At 45.0% G+C, this 25,046-nt stretch overlaps 2 long non-coding RNA genes across 3 annotated transcripts in view; one reads left to right on the top strand and one right to left on the bottom strand.

Annotated features, from left to right (window-relative positions):
• Window positions 1-3,330: 3,330 nt before the first annotated feature.
• On the top strand, window positions 3,331-9,133 carry LOC149467730 (uncharacterized). 2 transcript variants are annotated; one of them, XR_016311859.1, is made up of 5 exons: window positions 3,331-3,419; window positions 4,025-4,312; window positions 5,178-5,285; window positions 5,818-5,895; window positions 7,670-9,133. It is a non-coding gene; the product is annotated as an uncharacterized LOC149467730 (long non-coding RNA). The 2 variants fall into 2 exon arrangements; XR_016311860.1 differs by having other exon boundaries at window positions 7,656-9,133.
• LOC149467729 (uncharacterized) overlaps window positions 6,102-25,046 on the bottom strand; it is a 34,294-nt gene continuing 15,349 nt past the window's right edge. Inside the window, exon 3 of the long non-coding RNA XR_016311843.1 lies at window positions 6,102-6,226. This is a non-coding gene — a long non-coding RNA (uncharacterized LOC149467729). The remainder of the gene's footprint in view (window positions 6,227-25,046) is intronic.

Below are 25,046 nucleotides of genomic sequence, written 5' to 3'. Positions count from 1 at the left end.
AGACAGGTAGGTGGGTGAGGATGGGAGCAAAGGGGTCCTCACTGGGGGAAGGAATGGTGTGTCACCCATATACAGAGAGGGCTCCCCATACCCATGTATGAGCTGGAAGTGGGAGGAGATCAGTGCTGGTAGTATCCATCACAGACAACACTGACCCATCCTCCCATCCACCACATACTGACCCATCCCTGCAATCCCCACATACTGACCCATCCCTGCAATCCCCACATACTGACCCATCCCTGCAATCCCCACATACTGACCCATCCCTGCAATCCCCACATACTGACCCATCCCTGCAATCCCCACATACTGACCCATCCCTGCAATCCCCACATACTGACCCATCCCTGCAATCCCCACATACTGACCCATCCCTGCGATCCCCACATACTGACCCATCCTCCCATCCACCACATACTGACCCATCCCTGCAATCCCCACATACTGAGCCATCCCTGCAATCCCCACATACTGACCCTTCCCTGCAATCCCCACATACTGACCCATCCCTGCAATCCCCACATACTGAGCCATCCCTGCAATCCCCACATACTGACCCTTCCCTGCGATCCCCACATACTGGCCCATCCCTGCAATCCCCACATACTGACCCATCCCTGCGATCCCCACATACTGACCCATCCCTGCAATCCCTACATACTGACCCATCCCTGCGATCCCCACATACTGACCCATCCTCCCATCCACCACACACTGTCCCATCCCTGCGATCCCCACATACTGACCCATCTCTGCAATCCCCACATACTGACCCTTCCCTGCGATCCCCACATTCTGACCCATCCCTGCAATCCCCACATTCTGACCCATCCCTGCGATCCCCACATACTGACCCTTCCGTGCAATCCCCACATACTGACCCGTCCCTGCGATCCCCACATACTGACCCATTCCCGCGATCCCCACATACTGACCCATCCCTGCAATCCCCACATACTGGCCCATCCCTGCAATCCCCACATACTGACCCATCCCTGCAGTCCCCACATACTGACCCATCCCTGCAGTCCCCACATACTAACCCATCCCTGCAGTCCCCACATACTGACCCATCCCTGCAGTCCCCACATACTGATCCATCCTCCCATCCACCACACACTGACCCATCCCTGCGATCCCCACATACTGACCCTTCCCTGCAATCCCCACATACTGACCCATCCCTGCAATCCCCACATACTGACCCATCCCTGCAATCCCTACATACTGACCCATCCCTGCGATCCCCACATACTGACCCATCCTCCCATCCACCACACACTGACCCATCCCTGCGATCCCCACATACTGACCCATCCCTGCAATCCCCACATACTGACCCTTCCCTGCGATCCCCACATTCTGACCCATCCCTGCAATCCCCACATACTGACCCATCCCTGCGATCCCCACATACTGACCCTTCCGTGCAATCCCCACATACTGACCCGTCCCTGCGATCCCCACATACTGACCCATTTCCGCGATCCCCACATACTGACCCATCCCTGCGATCCCCACATACTGACCCATCCCTGCGATCCCCACATACTGACCCATCCCTGCAATCCCCACATACTGACCCATCCCTGCAATCCCCACCTACTGACCCATCCCTGCAATCCCCACATACTGACCCATCCCTGCAATCCCCACATACTGACCCATCCCTGCAATCCCCACATACTGACCCATCCCTGCAATCCCCACATACTGACCCATCCCTGCGATCCCCACATACTGACCCATCCTCCCATCCACCACATACTGACCCATCCCTGCAATCCCCACATACTGAGCCATCCCTGCAATCCCCACATACTGACCCTTCCCTGCAATCCCCACATACTGACCCATCCCTGCAATCCCCACATACTGAGCCATCCCTGCAATCCCCACATACTGACCCTTCCCTGCGATCCCCACATACTGGCCCATCCCTGCAATCCCCACATACTGACCCATCCCTGCGATCCCCACATACTGACCCATCCCTGCAATCCCTACATACTGACCCATCCCTGCGATCCCCACATACTGACCCATCCTCCCATCCACCACACACTGTTCCATCCCTGCGATCCCCACATACTGACCCATCTCTGCAATCCCCACATACTGACCCTTCCCTGCGATCCCCACATTCTGACCCATCCCTGCAATCCCCACATTCTGACCCATCCCTGCGATCCCCACATACTGACCCTTCCGTGCAATCCCCACATACTGACCCGTCCCTGCGATCCCCACATACTGACCCATCCCCGCGATCCCCACATACTGACCCATTCCCGCGATCCCCACATACTGACCCATCCCTGCAATCCCCACATACTGACCCATCCCTGCAATCCCCACATACTGACCCATCCCTGCAGTCCCCACATACTGACCCATCCCTGCAGTCCCCACATACTAACCCATCCCTGCAGTCCCCACATACTGACCCATCCCTGCAGTCCCCACATACTGATCCATCCTCCCATCCACCACACACTGACCCATCCCTGCGATCCCCACATACTGACCCTTCCCTGCAATCCCCACATACTGACCCATCCCTGCAATCCCCACATACTGACCCATCCCTGCAATCCCTACATACTGACCCATCCCTGCGATCCCCACATACTGACCCATCCTCCCATCCACCACACACTGACCCATCCCTGCGATCCCCACATACTGACCCATCCCTGCAATCCCCACATACTGACCCTTCCCTGCGATCCCCACATTCTGACCCATCCCTGCAATCCCCACATACTGACCCATCCCTGCGATCCCCACATACTGACCCTTCCGTGCAATCCCCACATACTGACCCGTCCCTGCGATCCCCACATACTGACCCATCCCCGCGATCCCCACATACTGACCCATCCCTGCGATCCCCACATACTGACCCATCCCTGCGATCCCCACATACTGACCCATCCCTGCAATCCCCACATACTGACCCATCCCTGCAATCCCCACCTACTGACCCATCCCTGCAATCCCCACATACTGACCCATCCCTGCAATCCCCACATACTGACCCATCCCTGCAGTCCCCACATACTGACCCATCCCTGCAATCCCCACATACTGACCCATCCCTGCAGTCCCCACATACTGACCCATCCCTGCAGTCCCAGCATCGACCCTCCGCATAGTAGTGTATTTTACTTTTTTGCTGCCCTAGGCAAGACTAAAATCGACCACCCCCATCTACATTTATCTCTCCTTTTGCTGTTTAAGATCCACCTCTTCAGTACAGGAGCATAATGGAGGGCAGTGTGACATGGCAGGGGGAGGTCGTGGGACAGGAGGGGGTCAGCGTGATGGGGGCAGCAGGACAGGAAGGAGGCAGCAGGAGAGGAGGGGGGCAGCAGGAAGGGGGAGATCAGGACAGGAGTAGGCCATCGAGACAGGTAGGAGGGTAGCAGGACAAGAGGGAGGCATCATGACAGGGGGAAGGCGTCATCTGTTTTCACAAGTTGCCTTGTGTTGATGTAGGTGCTACTGCCATTGATGAAAACTGGTGACTCTTCCTTACCTCCTCCTAGAAACAACAGGAGGAGTTCTTCACTGCCAAATAATAGGATAATGTAGCATTCAACAGTGGGAACAGATCAGCATTGGCAAAACTGTAAAAGGGACTTAACTCCACTATGGAAGTTATTATTATATTAAAAAAAATAAAATTTGAGTTACACTACCAGTGACACCAGTTTTGTACCTAAATTCTCAACTCTGCTTACCCACCAGAGCCATTATCAGGAGGTTCCCTGTTCACCTGTGGAATATTCCATTTATACTTTATGTACCGTTGAATGCAGCAGAAGTGGTGAGACTTAGTGGAGGGGGGAAAACTGGGATCTGTAAACAGGAGATTTTGCCCTTGCTGTCAATAAAAAATGTAATAAACCAGCAAGTTGGTTAAATTGACCTTTTCTCATCATCAACATTACAATTATCAATGTTTCTGTGATGGCCAGCTCTGCAACAATTATTCTTTCTTTTCTTTTATCTTCAGCTATTCAGTGCTATAGAAAAAGATTGGTCATCTTTGGTTTCACCTGTAAGTGCTGAAGCTGTAATCACTACATGGAAATACCAGCATCATTTCCTTCTGCCTTTGTAAAGTTCCTCTTTTTGGGTCTATAAAAGAAGATGGCTCCATGTGGCTATCAGTACTCAGCAGCTCTGCATACAGGAGAAGACAAGAGCCCTAAAGGTCAAAGATACCCCAACATCATGTGCTCCACAAAGACCATGCTGTGTATGGCACTCCTTGCAGTTGCAGTAGTCACCGTATCTGCTGGTAAGTGGCGACAGAAGAACACACAGTAAGCAGATAGATAATATGCAGGTGGAAGGATGTATGGTTACATGAACTGATTTATGGAACAAGCGGGTCAGTAAAGATTTTTCCTACATAAACTAGTGAGTTTTTTACTTCAGCCTCTAATATACACAAGGAAACTAAGCAAGGACAATGGGAGGAATCTGTGAGAAAATCTCCCAATTTGTATCACTTTTTATAAAATGACTTAAATGTTTGGCACGGTTTAAGGAGAAAGAAGAGTAGAAGACAATACAGTGTTATAACTATTTATTGGGCAATATTTTCCCTGTTTGTTTCTGCATCCCATCTTTTATTAATAGATTTTTTGCAACACTGAATGTATTTAATCATGCAGCCATAAAATGACGATTTTCATATGACTGACTGGTAAAGACTACTCAGGACCTCTTCTGAAGATTTTTATATACAGATCCTTCACCATTTTTTTTTAAAAGGCAATCTTGCCATTAGTAAAATATTCCCTCTAAATTCTCAATTTGGACCAATTGGCAAAGCCATTATCCACTAGCTAAATTGATGTGTCATGTTATGTAGCAGATTCCTCATTTGAAAGAACAAACAAATATCTTGGGAATCTGGATGTAAGAAAGTGATACCTTTTATAGGCTTGCTGTTGTAGACTAAGGCACAAAAGCAAGCAAGCAACCAACCAACCCAAAAGCTGAATTGGTGGGGATTTCTTCATTTTGGTGGAGATATTCCTTTATGAAATATCAAATGGTATGTATATGAAATGCAGTTTGCTGTCACCTTACATTTTGTTTTAATAACATAGAATTTCACGTGATGGTTAATTCTCTACACTTGTTATTATTTGCAGACACTGATAAATTTAGCACCTGCTGAACCAAGGTCTCCTCAGCTAAATCCAAAGTTCCTATAGTGGACTTCCTCCTACAGCAGCTCCTCCTTGTGTTGAAGCTGTGATGTAAGTATTAAGATTAGAATTTATTTATTATTTGTTACAGGTACTTGTATAGGGTCCTCAATTCACGCAGCGCTTTACATTTATATTGTTCATTCACAGCAGTCCCTGCCCTGAAAGAGCTTACGCAGGCACAGGGAGAACATGCAAACTCTATGCAGATAGTGTCTTGGTTGGGATTCAAACCAACGACCCTAGTGCTGCCAGGCAGGAGTGCTAATTACTTAGCCACTGAGCTGGAAGAGAATGGAAGTGGGGCAAAAATACCCATTATTGGGGATAATTGCACCCCATGTGATTGTACTGGATCCTGGTGATGGGCTGCTGAGGTCCTAAGTGGTGCATTGTGGGGAGGGTAGGTGCTGTGCTTTGTGCTATATTCATACAGTATATTTGTAGAATTAACTTTTAACAAATGTTTACATTGATATGAGCAAAAACTAGCCAGTTTCTGATTATATGCATATCTGCTGTTTATATCTTAATGCTAATAAACACTTATGAAGTGTTCTCAAATACTATGTATTTCTTCCAGGTTTATCACAAAAGAAGGCAAGATTCTTTACTCCAGACCTAACTTGCCCTGGGTTATTCAGAAGGTGAAGGAGATTGGGTAAGTTAAGACGATTTAAACCTCAGATTCAAATGCTTAGATTCCAACTTAAAGTGGAACTGCACTGCATCTGAGCACCACAAACCAAAAATGCTATACAATTCATTTTTAATATTCAAAACAAACTCCTCCATCCATTCATGTCTCCATGCTTTATTTTGCTAAGAAAACATTTTGAAAAACACCTCCTGGCATTTCTGGCAGTAGTCATCTTGAGTAAGGGCAGATGTTTCACATAGCAGTTACTTCCTGGAATCCATCTGTCCTTCGCTCAGGCATTGGCTGAGCTCCTTCCCCTCCTGAAGACTCCTGGGATGCATGACATCATTTCCTTAGGCACGGAAACCAGGAAGTTAATGAAGGAATGCAAAAAAAGAAAAGGTTAAAACAAGTAAATATGATATACTTTACTAATGCTAGCAGCATAAGGATTAGAAATAGTCCATGCTGATTGAGAGAGTGAAGTTTCGTTTTAAGTATTTAAAAAGCCTCTTGTACGTGCAGATGATCACAGGGAAAGCGCATTTTAGGCCCTCTGTCATTAACTGGTCTATTTGTAGGCTAATGACTGCTTTTCCAGGGCAAGAGCTTGCCACGCAGATACAGAACTGTCTGAATAAATTATTTATGGTTAGAGGGCATCCAGAAACATCTGAACAAATGTAGACTCTTGGTAGCCTCCTGGCTTGTCTACATCTACCTAACTTGGCTATTGCCATGAATGGCCAGATTTGTTACACACTGAGTACCTGTAGCCTAGATGAAAATCAAGTGGTTCAATATGTATGCTAGCCAAAGTGTTGCCCTAATTCATGTCTTACACCAATGCCAAGGCTTCTGTAGTGAGAGAAAATAGAATAGAACAGGGGTGTCTAACCGCATCAGCATGTCTAGCTGCATCAGCATTATGGTTGTCCTCAAAGGGCCAGTTGTACCTGTAAGACTAGATGTCCAGAGCTCCCCACCCTCCCTTACATCAGATGTCAAGAGCCCCTCACCATCAGAAGTCAAGAGTCCCCCACTCTCCATTGCATTACAGTGCACCCCCCTTACTGCTGCTGCAGGGAATAAACTTGGGGCAGAGCTTGGAAGCAGAAAGGGTAGGGTCTGGAGAAGGACTGGAGTCTGCTGAATGCTGAGACCAGGGGAGGCAGAAACGAGGGAATGCTGCAACTGCACAGAGAGGCACAGCATATGTAGGAGTTCTGTCATCCTCTCTACTGTGGACTGCTGAGATGGGAAAGGGGGTACAGAGACGATCCTGTCCATGGCTGCATGGAGAAATGCAGGATCTGGCAAAGAAGGTCTGTACTCCTCTCTGCTGCTGAATGCTGGGACAGAAAAGGGGGTGGGGGGTGGAGATGGCCTGTCCTAAGCTGCAAAGAGAGACACAGGATCTGTAGGAGGAGTTCAATCCTCTTCTTTGCCACTGACTGCTGAGACAGGAGAGGAGGGGATGGAGATGAGCCTGTCCCTGGCTGCACAGAGTGACGGAGGATCTGGCTGAGGGGTTCTGTCTCCCTTCCAGTTGCTGACTGCTCAGGCAAGGTGGGGGCAAAGACTAGGGGGGTGCTGCAGCTGACAGCCACATGAAATGACCTGGAGGGATGGATTCGGCACATGTGGAATAGAAGTTGGGGCTTATTTAGACTGTGTCACACACACTGCAATTATAAATATGATTCAAACATGGCCTTTACAAACAAGTCTCCCAAGATGCATTATGTCATATTTATAGTTTAACCTTTGTTTTTTTTTAGTTTTTTTTTTAAAGGTAAAGAAAAGAAGCACAACAAAATAAAGAAAATGATGACCATGACAGAAACACTGGGTATTCCCATGCTAATTAGTATGAAAAAAACTAAGGAGAACCTTAATGACAAAAGCGACGTCTCTAGTTGAACTATGTGGCGTTCAATTAATAGGTATTTAACTTTAATTCTAGTAATATATTTGTGTGATTTAAATGAGTGCAAAATTAATTGTATGTACGTGTAGTTAGAGTTGTGATTTATGAATGTGTATTATTTTTACAGTATCATGTACTGTAATATAGTTTAGCTCTGAAACCACTTATAATGGTCCTTGTGTATAAAAATGTGTTTGTCACCCAGAGCAATTTGACATATTTTTCTTTCAGCGGCACTGAAATATGAAAATATATTTTTTTACCATAATTCAGACCCTTGTACTTTCATTCTTTTTTTACTTTTTCTCCTGGTTTAATGTAATTTTTCCTGAGTATTTTGCTCATCATAATTAGCAAATGAATCTGTTAATTTAATTGTGAAATGTATTTAGTTGCAGCAAGATATGAATAGTGCTATGCCTTCCTGAGCATGTCACTTATTAGGGTAATATCCCAACAACCAGACTGCTGTAGTGATGGTAAGAGGATGCCAATACTTTGTAAGCATTGCCGTCCTAGCTCATGGTATGCTGTCCTGCCCTCGGTGCCTCTAGCAGTTAGTAATGTTTCCAATGGAATTGGGAGGGGCCAAAGCATAATAATTCATTTATCACCTAGCACTTTGCACATTCCCCTCGCCATCATAGCTAAGTTAGTTCAGCATTCTTTAATCACTTCATATGACACTTTAATGAAGTTGTTTTACATCATTTTACCATTTTGTGTACTGAAACATCTTTATTTTTATTGAAACTACCTTTTTGTCTGTTTTAAGACATGAAAAATCAACTGGAGAATCAGCACACAGGAAGTTGATATTGTTACAACCAATTATGAGTTTTGTTAATTTGTTATTCTCTCTATTTAACTCCACCATTGATTTTACCCAGCTTAATTACAACTCAAAACAGGTTCAAAGTATCTCTTGACAATAGCCTCTGTATGGCAGTTGTCAGAATTCCCCTTGCGTTTATTGTTTAATTCCCCTTCCCTGAATAGTTTAATTGTCAATCTATTGTGATGGGCTGTTTTATAATCCTAGTAAAAATTACAAGGCAGTTGAGAAAGCCAATCACAATTTAGTAAGCAAGATATACACGTGTTGGCAGTCAACATGTATGAATCAATTTGCTGCAACGTAGATGCATTCATTTTTTTGCACTGTGCTAAAAAAAAGGTATTGTCATTTGAATGCATGCTGGGATTGTATCTGTACTGCAATGCAAATGTAATTCCTTACTCGATTTTTTGAGTTTGTTTTTGTTAATGAATGTATGTATTTTGTCATGTTTATAAAGACAATACCTTATTCACTGGTTCAAGATAAAACTGGATGATTTATTAATACTTTACTTAATACTTCAGTACTTTAATGGAAAGTACAGAGAAAAAAATGATGTTTTGTTATTTCAGTATTTCATTCTATAAGATGAATTGTTATATGCAGTGATGTACTTTGGTTTTGTGTTGCCCTAGGCAAGACTAAAATTGGGCGTCCCATCCTTCCCCAGAAAGACTAAAATCGGGCAACCCCCACCATCTGAATTTGTCCCACTCCAGCCATGGTATACCATTTGGTGCCAAATTATGGTACCTAAAAATCTCCATAGGCAAAATTTAAAAGCCTTTACAAGTTACCTGTTTAGAGTAACACAGGAGGTCTGGTGCTAGAACTCTCACTTTGACTTTCATGGCAGTACCTCACATGTGTGGTGCGAACTGCATTTACATATGCGTGAGGGACCTATGTGCCTGTGAGCATGGGGGAACGGGGGTGCTTTCATTTTTTTTTTAATTTTATTTTTTCTTTATTTACATTTTTTTTGTACACTGTACATTTTTAACTTTTTTTTGATCAACTTTATTTCTATTACAAGGGATGAACAACATCCCTTGTGATAGCATACGCCATGACAGTTCCTGTTTATGGAGAGATCTATGGTCTATTAGACCCCAAATCTCTCCTCTGGCCTCCCAATGCATGCGATCAGACACAGATCAGTCTGATCGTTTGCATTGGGACTGCATGGTAGAGCCTGGTAAAGGCGTCGGTGGCAGGAGGGGGAGGGACACCCTTCCGCCGCCTGTAAAAGTAATCCAGAGGCTTGTTAGCCCCCAGACTACTTTTATCTTGTGCAAAATGAGAGAGAGGAGAAGAGAGAGAGAGGGAGGGAGGGAGCGACAGGGAGAGAGAGGGGGAGACAGGGAGAGAGAGGGGGGAAGAAAGGGGGAGACAGGGAGAGAGAGTGGGGGAGAGAAGAGGGGGGGGGAGAACATAGAGGGGGGGAGAACAGAGAGGGGGGAGAAGAGAGAGGGGAGGAGAGAGAGAGGGGGAGACTCTCTTTGACAAGTAAAGGGGCCCTTATCTGGGGTCCGTGGTGTCTGCGGCTGCACTGATACCTGCCTTGCAGCGATGGTCTCCTCTTCTGCACCCCCTCTGCACGGTCAGTTGACCTCTAGGCTCCGCCCTCCGGCCCTATGCAGTGAATGGAATAGACAGCCGGCTGGCTGCAGAGAGGCCGGGTAAGCGGAGCATAGCTGCAATGGTCAGTCCGGCTCTGGGCTTCTTGCCGGATCTTAATGATGGCAGTGGGTAAAACAGGGAATCAGAGCTCCGGGAAGGCATAGAGAGGGTAAGACAGCTGGCTTGCTATTAACTCAAGATGGCATAAGCCGAGCCCACCTTCCCCTGCTCAAAACTTGCTGAGCCCACCCCTGTCTAAACCCTGCCTTCCACCTGAGCCTGCCTCCCGCCCGAGCCCTGCCAAGCTCTCCTAACCTGCCAAGCCCTGGTCCCTTGTCCCTTCTGCCTGGGGGCAGGGCCGCCCCCCTGAAAATTGCCGCCCTAGGCAAACGCCTTGTTTGCCTTGCAGCAGATACGCCCCTGGTTATCTGCAGTAAAACAACACAAGCTTTTGAGGTTTCTGTCCTAACATCCTGCTAGACTAACCTTTTTATTCAATAAACCAACGCAAGAAGCAAAGAAATAAATACAATTGCCAACTGATAACCGATCAGAATCTAGCTTATGTTGGCCCTACGTTAGTCATTTTAATGAGTTGAGTTGTTATAGGTTGCTGTGTTTTGTAGTTTATTTCTTGAACTCTTTTTCTTTTTTGAGACTGTTGGCCTTTATTATAAAACTTTTTAAAGAAATCTTAAGGCTTGCTTTACTCATACAATAAAATACAGAGGGAAGAAATATTCCAGATGTGGTTTTCTGGGCTGGTTGCTACATTCAGAGAGGATCTGTTTTTGCATTCTGAAGCAGAAACACTTACTACTTAGTCACTGGTTATCAGACTTACACACCTGTACAATGACACAGTACAGCTAGCTGCTCTGAGTGTTCTAATATACAGGTCTTAAAACCTCAAAAGATCTTTAATCACTCTCTGCTTTATTTAGGTACAGTAGCTGGGATAAGCAAAATCCCCCTCCACTAAAGCTAGCAATACACATTTAGATTTTTCTCATTCATTCCATAGATTGAATGAGAGAAAAGCAATCGATTTCTACTTCCACACTACATGCCAAGCATAGTATTCAGACAGCCACAGCAACCGCGGCTGTCTGAATACCTGAATAGGGCATGCATCTGATAGGATGCAGTCACTCTTTGAGGGAATATTTTCCACCTAACTCAGTTGATTTGATCAACCTGGGTGGTGTTGTCAGGGCCATTCACAGCCTAAATTTAGACTGATTCAGCCCGTCCATGTATGCCTACCTTAATAATAATAGTCAGCATTTACAGCACTCTTCAGTCTGCACCAAATCAGCACCTCTTTGTTTCCCATTAGAATCAATAGTCCCTGGGTTTTCAAAAGAAGCCCCTCAGGTGCTAGTAATGGTTGCAATAGTAATAAAGTCCAATCATGGGCACTAAGACACTCTATGCAGGCTTTTTACTAACAGTTTCTGGAAATTGGAACTTAAACGGTGGCTATAAAATTTAAAATTAATAATCATCTTTTCTTTCTCCTTAAAATGATTCTAGAGGCTGAAGGTCTTTTTTTAACCTAATGCCTTTACTGCATAAAGGTAAAAATCAACCTTCTGAGTGCAGCTCCCCCCCAACATGCTTACCTAAGTCCAATCTCGATCCAGCACTGAGGCTCTCTCCGTCAGAGACAGTAGCAGGAGCCATTGGCAACTGTCAATCGCAGCCAGTGCGGAGAGAGCAGGGGGCAGAGCCGAGCAACACTCTACTCTGTGTGTCAATGGACACACAGATGTGTCTTAGGAGTGAGCCTGCATGAGTGCCCCCATAGCATTCGACTTGCTATGGGGGGCACTTGGCAGAGGGGACCCCAGAAAAGTAGGATTGGGGCTACTCTGTGCAAAATGATTGAACAGAGCAGGTAAGTTGGTGGCATGTTTTTATTTAAAAAAATATAGGTTTCCAGTCACTTTTAAGTGATCACTTTAATTGTTGGCTGGACCTGGGTATACAGCGGGGAATACAATTATTTGATCCCCTGCAGATTTTGTAAGTTTTCCCACTTACAAAGAAATGAAGGGTCTATCATTTTTTATCATAGGTATATTTTAAATGATAGAGACAGAATATCAACCAAAAATCCAGAAAAAAAAATATGCTTTAAATTGAGTTGCAGTTCAGTGAGTAAAATAAGTGTTTGATTCCCTACCAACCAACAATAATTCTGGCTCCTACAGACTGGCTATGTGCTCATGTGGGCCACAGATTAGTCCTGTCAATTTAAGAAGGTGCTCCTAAAGACACCTGTGCACAGAATCTCTTTCTTCCATTCAAACCTCACCATCATTATGGGCAAATGACCAAAGAGCTGTCAAAGGACATCAGGGACAAGATTGTAGACCTGCACATGGCTGAAATTGGCTATAAGACCATCAGCAAGAAGCTTGGTGAGAAGGAGACAACTGTTGGAGTGATTATTCGCAAATGGAAGAAATACAAAATAACCATCAACAGCCCTCGGTCTAGAGATCCAAGCAAGATTTCGCCTCATGGGGTAAGGATGATGAGACAAATGAGGGATCAACCCAGAATTACTTGGGAGTAGTTTGTGAATGAGCTCAAGGCAGTTATGACCACAGTCACCAAATAAACCATTGGTAACACAATATGCCTCCATGGATTGAAATCCTGCAGCGCCCGCAAGGTCCCCTCCTCAAGAAGGCACATGTAAATGTGAAAGTCTGACATTTGCCAGTAAACATCTAAATGATTCAGAGAAGGAGTGGGAGAAAGTTTTGTGGTCAGATGGGCACCTGAAAAAGTGTACTTACACGAAACGTGTCAGGGAGGTGCCCCCACACAGTGACCTTAGCCCGCACGGTCCTTATGAACGACCGGTGGCCATCTTGATATTTTATGTAAGTTGTTTACCTGTTTTTATATTACATCCTTTAATAAAAATACTACACTATCGGATACCTCTCTTCTGGACTTGTTTGTCCTGCGAGCCCCCCCTAAGGTGATTCCTGACATATGAGAGCGGCTTAACATTCCTCTGGTGGCTGATGACGGAATACCTGGTGATGAGCTTTCTACCTTTCGACGCATAGTACCTGAATGCTTGTGACCTGGTGATGATCCACGTTGCAGTGCTCCAGATCCAGATGACCAGGAGTAGGTCCTATTTACTCCAATGCGCAATAATTGCGCTATCTGGTTAGTGCAATCAACATTCACTTTCTAAGCCACAGATGTCACGGATTGTTTTTATCATTTTGCAATATGACCGAATAGACTGACTTTGGCACTATTGTCACTATATGCACCTTTTTCCTTCAGGATATTTGAGATTGCTTTACATCATTGGTTTCAGCACTAAGTTATGTTGCTCATTTGCACACGTATATCATGTACATTTTATTATCTATTTTATTATCCAATTTTTAGTGCTGCATATTTTATGTTCATGTATTACTGGAGAGGACTGAGTGAGTAATCCTACACCCCCTGGGCCTGATAAGGGGAGAGAGCATTCTGGTGGGAAACCTGACTAGCTCCTCATCTGGGACTGCTTTCATCTAAAGTGGCAGCTTCTTGTATTCTTGCCCAGGGATTCCCTCAGGCAGCTGGGTGAAGAAAAGAATTAATCTTGGGTCTGGGGTGATACACCAGGAGAACTCTCCAAGAAGAGATTTTGCTGTATAGAGACTTGTACATAGTTGCTAAGGAGTTTGTCCTCAAGTTGTAGTTCCTTGGGCATCCCATACACCTCTCAACTCCATCGAAGTTCAAACCCCTTAATAAAACCTAAAAACCAAGCTCAAAGACTGTTTATTAACTCCAGTGTGCAAGGTCTGAAGAAAATGCGTGTTGCCTGGCTGTGCAGGACTATAGGGGGACCCAAATCTTTAGCAACTCCTAAGAGGGTAGTGCTACATTCTATTACATCACTTCTGAATTTTTATTCAAGAATTTTCGGAACTTTAGTAACCTCTTCACTTTCGATATGATACCAGCATGCAAAAAAAAAGGACGATCATTTGTCCGATATTTTCAGCGTGTATACAGGGCTTTACTTAGCTCGAAACTAAGATCTAGTGACCTATACAATAAGCAGTCATTCTCCCTAGTCCAAGCGCTTAAAAGTACAGGGAATGATTAGCCATCATTAAATGCTTGGGGAGTGTCACATTCAGTGCTTTGCCAATATGTCCCTAAGAGCTCATTCACACCATTGAGGTGTCACAGTGCACATGTCTAAATGTGTGGTGCATTAAGGCAGTCCATTCATTGAAATGGGTGGCCTAACACACCAAACCAAACAAGGTGCTTGACAGACAGGCACTGCCCTTTGACAAGGTGCATCGGGGTGCCACCCAGAATGAATGACTACCTAACACACAATGTGACATTCAGTGAGAATTTACAGGTGGTTAATTATTCCATGTAAAATGGGATGCTATTCAGACTAAATAACTTTCTTTTGCATAATGTGACATGCACCATGCATTTATAAAAGGTTAATGTAGAACTAGGCACAACTTTTTTTTCATACTGAATGGAGCAAGGGAGGAATAACCTCTGTCAGAATTTTTTTTTTCCGACATCTGTGTCCCATTGCAAAGATTTACCTTCACTTCCTGTCCCATAGCTAAACAGGAAGTAAAAGGAAATCCATGCAAATTAAGGGAATTCCTTTGGGACCCCCAGGTAACCAGAACTAGTGTCCCTATTGGAAGATTTCCCCTCTTCTACTTTTCTGGAGACAACCCAAAATTTGGGATTTTCTATTATTTTCACTTTCAATGATAATGATAAACAGCAAAAATAAAGAGGGTGAATCTCTTTAACGGGGGCACAGGCAGCAATAGAAAGTGATAAGTGTTCTAATCCATCTCCACTCTATCTAAAACTAAAGAAAACATTTTGCCTTTAGTTATACTTTAATTAGTCCATATATTTTAAAACACATGCACTAGGAAGATTGACTGCTTTATTCAGAATGAATGGCACCACATTGCACCAACACTGATAATTGTGCATTACTGAGCGTTAACACAATGCACTAATGTGAATGGGCTCTGAGTGTTGACAAAGAGGTTGCTCTATGAATTTGCACAGTGATACCTGTAACAATTGTGCGCAATAAAGACATGGAAGTTGTACTCAAAAGCCATCGTGTGAAGGTCTCATGAGCAGTGTTCCTACTGCCTCCCCCCCCTTTGCAAACTATGGAATTTGTAGCTTAAACTTTTAACAAACTTCAAAAGAACCTCTTTTCTTAATTAAAACACAAAAAGATGCAGTGTCCAGACCTGACCAGAGCTGTAAACAGCTAATTAGTCTTGGCAGGATGTCTATTTCCACAAACCATGAAAAACACTTTCCACTGCCCTATCGTAAAACAATAATAACTCAGTCAAGCCGTCACATGTGACCTTTAAGGCTCTAGGAATACAGAGCATGCCATAAAACGTCTATCCCACAACGTAACAATTCCACATACAATTAATAGAATTCAACAGGAACAGGGCACATTAATTTTAGGTACCGTATTTTTCGCCGTATAAGACGCACCTGACCATAAGACGCACCTAGGTTTTAGAGGCAGAAAACAGGAAAAAAAAATTCTGAACTAATGGACTGCAGACACAGTACAGGAGATGACCAGAGACTGCGGACAGCACAGGGATGACCAGAGATTGCGGACAGCACAGGGATGACCAGAGACTGCGGACAGCACAGGGATGACCAGAGACTGCGGACAGCACAGGGATGACCAGAAACTGCGGACAGCACAGGGATGACCAGAGACTGCGGACAGTACAGATGACTGCTGACCTTTGGGGAGGTGGGGAGCGGGTACCTGAATTTGACAGGTACCCGCTCTTACTTCCGCAGAGTTTTTGTTTGATCTTACCTGTTCCTCGATCCAGCCGCGCGCTGTCTTCCCGGCTTCTGTAATGGCGCTCGGCATGACAGCCGGGTGCCCAGTGCGCATGAGCGAGAAGCACTTGCGCTTTGTGATTGCTCCGGCGGCTTCTGGGATCTGTCATGTGTCCCAGGTACCGCCTTACCATTCACAAAGCGCACCGCTTCTCGCGCATGCGCACTGGGCACCCGGCTGTCATGCCCAGTGCCCACACTACAGAAGCTGGGAAGACCACACGCCGCTGGATAGAGGAACAGGTAAGGTCCCGCTGCAGAGCTGAGCGGCCGGCCCGGTATTCTGACACGGCCGCGGTGGAAATACCGGACCGGCCGCTCCATATTCGCCTTATAAGACGCACTGACATTTCCCCCCCAGTTTTGGGGAAGAAAAAGTGCATCTTATACGGCGAAAAATACGGTATATATTTGAATGGGGAATATCATACTGAACAAATTAAGGTCATAAATGACTATGGTAGCACATAGGGAAGGGGAGAAAGCAGTCTCCTCCCTCCTGGGTGACAAAGGTACGCTGTGCTGTGTTTGGTATCCCTGGGATCTAAATATAATTCTGAATAATAATCTGCCAGTTGCTAGAATACCACCTGCATGTATTGGAAGTTGTTAATATTAGTATGAAACTGTAGTTGGAACTTGGTAATAAATTTGGTGACCTCCTAGCACCCATCCCCTAAACCGGATGATTGGTCAGTTGTTCTCAGGCAACACCTCTTTGATATCATAGAAAAGGGACTGACCAGATCTAGTAGGGGAGCTCTCATTTACCTTCAACCAAGAAACACCCAAGAGAGCCACGGCACGTTATTTGCTTGGACAATTGGACTCTGCTAAAACCAAGGACTTTGCAAGTATTCTTCTTTCTTACCTCCTTTCCTTTTTCTCTGTCACTTTATTGTACTCTTTATTTCTTTGTAACATCTTTTTCTGTAAATAATTTAATTGCACCATTTGACTTCTTCATTAATAAACTCTATTTTGAAAAGTGTTAAAATTATCTCTAAGACTATTAATGCAAACTAAAGAATCCCTGTCTCTTGAAAAGTGCTACTGTATATAATAACCCTCTTAATATACCTGTTGGTGAGAAGGGCAGGGGTCGGGCACCGCTTTCGTCACAATAGTCACTGAATGAGAAGATGATTTTCAGCAACCTAATACACATACAAAATGGGTGAAAAGCCTTGGTGAAACATATTGCACTGTATAAAGTAGTTCAGTGCTGGCATTGATGAAAAAAGGAAAGATCGCAATAATTATCAGCCAAACATTTTTACTGTTTTTGTGGGTTATGAATTTCAAATAATGCCATGGATTATAAAGTTGTGGGCACCAATGGTATAACAATAGCCATGTTAGCCCATGCTGCTGATATGGGGCCTGGGAGTAAAAGGGGACCTATTAGGGGGGTCCTTAAGTCAAATTCAACATTAAAAATTGGTGTATATGTGAAGATACCACAAACCCAGTACTTTATTATTAAGGATTGCAGAGGTTTCTGTTGACACCGACTCTGTATCCCCTGTGATGTCTCCAGTTAAAAGAGCTGACATCAGACACACAGGAGGAGATTTAAGCATTATTGTTGCTAGTAACAAATCCCCCTTTGCAGGCTGTGCAGTAAGGAGAAACCGGGTCAGCAGGGGCATCCTAGGGTTGGTGTCACCCGATGCGATAACACTTGGTGAGATCCCCTCCGACGATCTCCATAGAATGGATCGGATCTGCGGATGGAGCATAATGGTTCGGACTCCAATCCATTATGCTCCCCAATCTGCAGATCCGATCCATCCTGCGGGGATCGTCGGCTTTCTTTAAAACTTACCTTTTCGTGGAGCGGGTCTGGTGTCACCCCGTATAGGTTGCATGCCGACGATCCCCTCAAGATGGTTTGGATCTGTGGATTGAGCATAATGGATCGGAGTCCTATCCATTATGCTCCCCAATCTGCAGATCCGATCCATCCTGTGGGGATTGTCGACTTGCTTTACAACTTACCTTTTCGTGGAGCGTGTCTGGTGTCACCCCGTATAGGTTGCATGCTGACGATCCCCGCAGGATGGTTTGGATCTGTGGATTGAGCATAATGGATCGGAGTCCTATCCATTATGCTCCCCAATCCGCAGATCCGATCCATCCTGTGGGGATTGTCGACTTGTTTTACAAGTTACCTTTTCATGGAGTGGGTCCGGTGTCACCCCATGCGGTAGGTGTCACCTGGTGTGGCTCGCACCCCCCGCACCTGTCTCGGGACGCCACTGCGGGTCAGCACTGTAATTAACTCTTTATGTCTAAAGCAAGCATTCCAGAGTGTCTCCTCAGGAAAAAACTGGCAAGATGTGCAGATGAATGACAACCATCCCAATCTATAACTAGCCTTTACAGTAACGAGCACATGGAAGGTGCTTTTCAGCAACCTAATACACATACAAAATGAGATACTGAAAAAGACTAGTGAGCTGCTGCATTCAGGATAGTTGGCTGAAAAATGAAAGTTAAAAGTTAAAGCAGAACTTAACTCCTAAAAAGAAGTTCCACTTTTATGCCTCCTCCTGCCCTCCTCACCTTTCAGACACTTTCCTTTTTTTAGGGGCTGTGGGGACTTGGTTTTAACACTTCCCGCTTCAGCTTCCCACCCTCTCTGCATGCAACCTTTTGGAATACATCACAGGTCCCAAAAGGCTGCAGGACCATTTCTAGGGCATAGCATGGCACAAGCATGTGTAGTGGGGAGCTGCCTGCAAAGCTGCAGAGTCACACCCAGATTCCCACAGTTAGCATGGAGGTGCCTGGGGCCCAAAGACTGGTGAAGAACCAGCCAGGGTTTAATAAGCCAGGGACTTACTTAAAGTCAGCAGCTACAGTATTTGTAATTGATGACGTTTATTTTTTTTGGTCTGGGACTGAAGGACCTCTTTAATTTTATGTACTGATACCACTCTTACCTGACAACTTCTGTCCACAGAACTGGTCCCTAGTCCTACTACCTCACTTCAATATAGACATACTTTATTTTAAAGTGAAACTAAAGGCTTGTTTTTTTTGTACATACAGTCAGGTCCATAAATATTGGGACATTGACACAATTCTAACATTTTTGGCTCTATACACCACCACAATGGATTTGAAATGAAACAAACAAGATGTGCTTTAACTGCAGACTGTCAGCTTTGATTTGAGGGTATTTACATCCAAATCAGGTGAACGGTGTAGGAATTACAACAGTTTGCATATGTGCCTCCCACTTGTTAAGGGACCAAAAGTAATGGGACAGAATAATAATCATAAATCAAACTTTCACTTTTTAAGACTTGGTTGCAAATCCTTTGCAGTCAATTACAGCCTGAAGTCTGGAACGCATAGACATCACCGGACGCTGGGTTTCATCCCTGGTGATGCTCTGCCAGGCCTCTACTGCAACTGTCTTCAGTTCCTGCTTGTTCTTGGGGCATTTTCCCTTCAGTTTTGTCTTCAGCAAGTGAAATGCATGCTCAATCGGATTCAGGTCAGGTGATTGACTTGGCCATTGCATAACATTCCACTTCTTTCCCTTAAAAAACTCTTTGGTTGCTTTTGCAGTATGCTTTGGGTCATTGTCCATCTGTACTGTGAAGCAGCGTCCAATGAATTCTGAAGAATTTGGCTGAATATGAGCAGATAATATTGCCCGAAACACTTCAGAATTCATCCTGCTGCTTTTGTCAGCAGTCACATCATCAATAAATACAAGAGAACCAGTTCCATTGGCAGCCATACATGCCCACACCATGACACTACCACCACCATGCTTCACTGATGAGGTGGTATGCTTAGGATCATGAGCAGTTCCTTTCCTTCTCCATACTCTTCTCTTCCCATCACTCTGGTACAAGTTGATCTTGGTCTCATCTGTCCATAGGATGTTGTTCCAGAACTGTGAAGGCTTTTTTAGATGTCGTTTGGCAAACTCTAATCTGGCGTTCCTGTTTTTGAGGCTCACCAATGGTTTACATCTTGTGGTGAACCCTCTGTATTCACTCTGGTGAAGTCTTCTCTTGATTGTTGACTTTGACACACATACACCTACCTCCTGGAGAGTGTTCTTGATCTGGCCAACTATTGTGAAGGATGTTTTCTTCACCAGGGAAAGAATTCTTTGGTCATCCACCACAGTTGTTTTCCGTGGTCTTCCGGGTCTTTTGGTGTTGCTGAGCTCACCGGTGTGTTCTTTCTTTTTAAGAATGTTCCAAACAGTTGTTTTGGCCACGCCTAATGTTTTTGCTATCTCTCTGATGGGTTTGTTTTGTTTTTTCAGCCTAATGATGGCTTGCTTCACTGATAGTGACAGCTCTTTGGATCTCATCTTGAGAGTTGACAGCAAAAGATTCCAAATGTAAATAGCACAATTGAAATGAACTCTGGACCTTTTATCTGCTCATTATAACTGGGATAATGAGGGAATAACACACACCTGGCCATATAACAGCTGAGAAGCCAATTGTCCCATTACTTTTGGTCCCTTAACAAGTGGGAGGCACATATGCAAACTGTTGTAATTCCTACACCGTTCACCTGATTTGGATGTAAATACCCTCAAATTTAAGCTGACAGTCTGCAGTTAAAGCACATCTTATTCTTTTCATTTCAAATCCATTGCGGTAATGTATAGAGCCAAAAATGTTAGAATTGTGTTGATGTCCCAATATTTATGGACCTGACTGTATATATTTAATAAAATACTTACATGCTCTACTCAGTGGTTTTGCACAGAGCAGCTCTGATCCTCCTCTTCCTGGGTTCCCTGTTGGCACTTCTGGCTCTCCCCACCTGAGAAGTGCCACCACAGCAAGCTGTTTGCTATAGGGGCTCTGGTACAAGCTCGCTCCCCAGCCCCACTCTCTGCGTTCATGAGTGTAGCACTACATCCTCAGGGGCTGCTGAGTTTTGGGTCCCGTAAGCTTTGCACGGTCAGGCAACATGCATTTTTCCCACATCTTCACATGCACAGAGTTAGTAATTCAGTCTTTGAGCTTGTTTTTAATTGTTTTTTATTAAGGACTGAACAACTTGGATGGGGTCTAGGGGTATATTGGATGCCCAAAGAAACTGCAAACTTGAGGACAAATGTCTTAACGTGTACACTGTACAAAAGCTGTGCATCCAAAAATAGCACTGTCTCTGTTAAGGAGCACTGAAGTCCCCTTGGTGTACCTCCTCAGACCCCAGATGAGTCCCCCTCTTGACCCAGCTCCACTGAGGGTATCCCTGGGCAAGATTCCAAGATCTAGCAGCACAGTGGGTAAATGGTTAGTACTTCCGCCTGGCAGTATTAGGGTCGTTGGGGCCAAATCCCAACCACGGCACCACCTGCCTGGAGTTTTCATGTTCTCCCTGTGCCTGCGTGGGTTTCCTCTGGGTATTCCAGTTTCCTGCCACACTCCAAAGACATGCTGGTAGGTTAATTGGCTCCTGTCTCTGCTTGTGCCCACCTATTTCCTCTGGATCCTTAAAGAGCATCTACACACTGAAAAATGCTGCTGACCTTTATTTTCCCAATGCAATGCAGGTGTTCAGTGTTATGGTGCATTTTTTAGTGTGTGGAGACACAACATGAGCCCTTTAGAAAAAATAACTGATGTACCTCTAAAATGCATGCACAAGCTGCCTACTGAGTAACACCACAAATATGTGGCTAAATGGTTAGAACTTCTGCCTGGCAGTACTAGGGTCATTGGTTCAAATCCAAACCACGGCACCACCTGCCTGGAGTTTGCATGTTCTCCCTGTGCCTGTGTGGGTTTACTCTGGGTACTCCAGTTTCCTGCCACACTCCAAAGACATGCTGGTAGGTTAATTGGCTCCTGTCTAAATTGGCCTTAGTATGTGTATGTATGAATCTCAGGGATTTTAGATTGTACACTTCTTGAGGGTTAGAGACTGATGTGAGTGTACAATATATATATATATATATGTAAAGCGCTGCGTACATTGGTGGTGCTATATAAGTACTTGCAATAAATAAATAAACTAGCTAACTAGTTGGGTCTTGCACCTGACCACTCTCTCCCTTTATCTAGCCCAGGGGGTATAAAAGTACTCACACTGTCCTGTCAGTTTGATGAGTTAAAGCTGCTTTCAGGCCTTACCCTGGGCTGGCTGCTTCCCAGCTGACAGGTTGTCCTCCCTCGAAGATGGTGGAGTGGAAATACTTTTGTCCAGCAAATGGCCTGTAGGTAGGCTCCCCTCCCTGGGGCCCCCTCCCAGGATTCACACTCCCACCTTCCTCTCCATCCATCAAACACACTACTGCTGCACAAACTCTGCCACATTTAAGGGTTGTCCATGGTCACTTTGCCTTGCCTTCTGCCAAGGGATTAGCCAAGTTCCCCTAAACATGCAGACCTAGGCCTCCTCCACCCCTCTTCCAGAAAATTCTATAAGTTTCTGGAATGGTGGGAGGGCTCCAGAAGCCCTGACCTGTAACACCTCCCAGCCTGTCCTGAGGTGAACTCACTACCTCACTCCCAGGCTGATTCATCCCAGGCTGCTACCCAGCCTCTGTCTTACAGAAATAACCTAGCTACCTAGAGGGCGCTACATCAGACACAGCAGAGCGGGACTCAGCCGAACCCCCCGCTCCCTCCTCACAAGCTGTGATTGACAATGGCTCCCACTGCTGTGTCTCAGCCAATGAGGATGGAGAGGCCCAGGAAAGCTGAGTCTCCTATGCACATCGCTATACAGAGATCGGGCTCAGGTGAATATTAGGGGAGCTGGGAGGCTGCTGCACAATGAAGGGTTTTTAGCTTCATGCATACAATACAAGAAGGTAAAAAACCTTAAGCCTTTAGAACAACTTTAAGATCAACAATAGCAGGGAGGCCACCAGGGTGCTGCATCAAAATTCTGCATTGGGGCACCATGATCTGCAGTTACACACCTGATAGATACCATTAAAGTCCCGTTTTTCTAAAACTGTTTGAAGTAATATGACATTTAGGTAAATGTGTCATCAAAATATACAGAGAACTTTTGGAGAAAGTGGTGAGCAAAAGTAAAATGTAGTAACTTTTGTGTAACCTTTGAAGAAATCAAATTAACTATTTTAAAAGAGAAGTATGGACTTTGTAAAAAAAAATATACACCCCTCGCATTTTGTAAATATTTTTTATATCTTTTTCATGTGACAACACTGAAGAAGTGACACTTTGCTACAATGTAAGTGTACAGCTTGTATAACAGTGTAAATTTGCCCTCCCCTCAAAATAACTCAGCACACAGCCATTAATGTCTAAGCTGCTGGCAACAAAAGTGAGTACACCCCTAAGTGAAAATGTCCAAATTGGGCCCAAAGTGTCAACATTTTGTGTGGCCACCATTATTTCACAGCACTGCCTTAACCCTTTTTGGATAAGGAGTTAAGCAGAGCTTTACAGGTTGCCACTGAAGTCCTCTTCCACTCCTCCATGACGATATCACGAAGCTGGTGGATGTTAGAGACCTTGCACTCCTCCACCTTCCATTTGAGGATGCCCCACAGATGCTCAATAGGGTGACGTCCTCTAACTCTACTTGCGCATGCACGCCCTCGGGATGGACACAGTGGATCACCGATCACTGTAAAGAGCAGATAACGTCGGCTCTGTCATGTGATCAGCTGTGTTACACTACGCTAACCTACTCAATGCTAGTCATCGTAATTTTAGTGCTAGATGCCTGTTTGTAATAAGCCTCAACCTAGAACCTGCAAAAAAAAGGAGTAGAAAAAAGGCCGCACACCTAAAAAACTAACCTCAAAAGAAATTTATTATGCACCATAAACAGTAATAGGCCATCGGAGACATGATAATCCTGCATGACAGAGGACTCTACCCCCCGAGATATCAAGAGGGAACCATCAGGGATGGACAAAGGATGGAGTCGGTCCACTGGGACTAACCTGACCCAACCCTCCAACACCCAATCCCTGACCCAAACCACCCCACCAATCCTAACCAACCCCCCAATACCCCCACAAGGAACTCCTCCCCTAGATAGAGGACCCTCACATCCCACCATCCCACTCACAAAAGAGAGAGGAGAAGCTGAGGGAGATAGTACCAGCCCACTGACACCCCCAACCCCCCAAAACCCACTAGATGGAGAGTAAGCCTACTGCACACACCGGGGGTTCCTGGAAGTGCCAACCATATAGATATATTACACAGCTAAACAACAAACATCAATGCATAAACATATAGCATTAGAATATATAGCAATATGCAAAGGCCAGTGTGGACATGGCTGTTGGCCAAAGAGGATCACAAGGTATAAAGTCACTGTACAGGGAAAAAGCCTCAAAGTCCATGCAATACGTGGTATAAATAAACTCTTGTGTGACCAGAACCAGATGGATGGAGGCCGTAATGAAGGTAAGGCAATGGAAGGTATTGCATGAGAAAAATGGATGAAACTGGTGCAGCCTGCTGAAATCAATCAGCTGATAGCCAGAGAAGGAATGACAGCCATGGAGTGAGGATGGTCAGCTTGTAACTGGGAGTTCAGTACTATAGTACACAGTAGCCAGCCTATGTGATAGAGGATATTGTAGGAGTAAATAAGCAACATGAACTCGTATGACCAGTCCAGCCCGTGATCTGTACAACTGATATGATTAAAGTAGCATCACAAATCGCTATAACTCACAGTCTGATAGGACCCCTGGGTCCTGTGATTATAAAGGCTGAAATAACAATGGAACGTCCAAGTCCAGCAAAAAATCTGCCTGCACTCCCGTGGATGGTGGTCAGTCCTCAAGTTCAAGCCTAGCAAACGGCTCAAGAATAGATGTATGGCTGTGAAAGGTCTACATATGAACCACAGCATGTGGAG

This window comes from Staurois parvus, unplaced genomic scaffold (genome assembly GCF_062004578.1).
Source record: "Staurois parvus isolate SC_StPar_1 unplaced genomic scaffold, SC_StPar_1.0 ptg000102l, whole genome shotgun sequence".
NCBI lineage: Eukaryota > Metazoa > Chordata > Amphibia > Anura > Ranidae > Staurois > Staurois parvus.
Note: the sequence above shows the minus strand (reverse complement) of the source record. Positions and strands in the feature narration are given on the sequence as shown.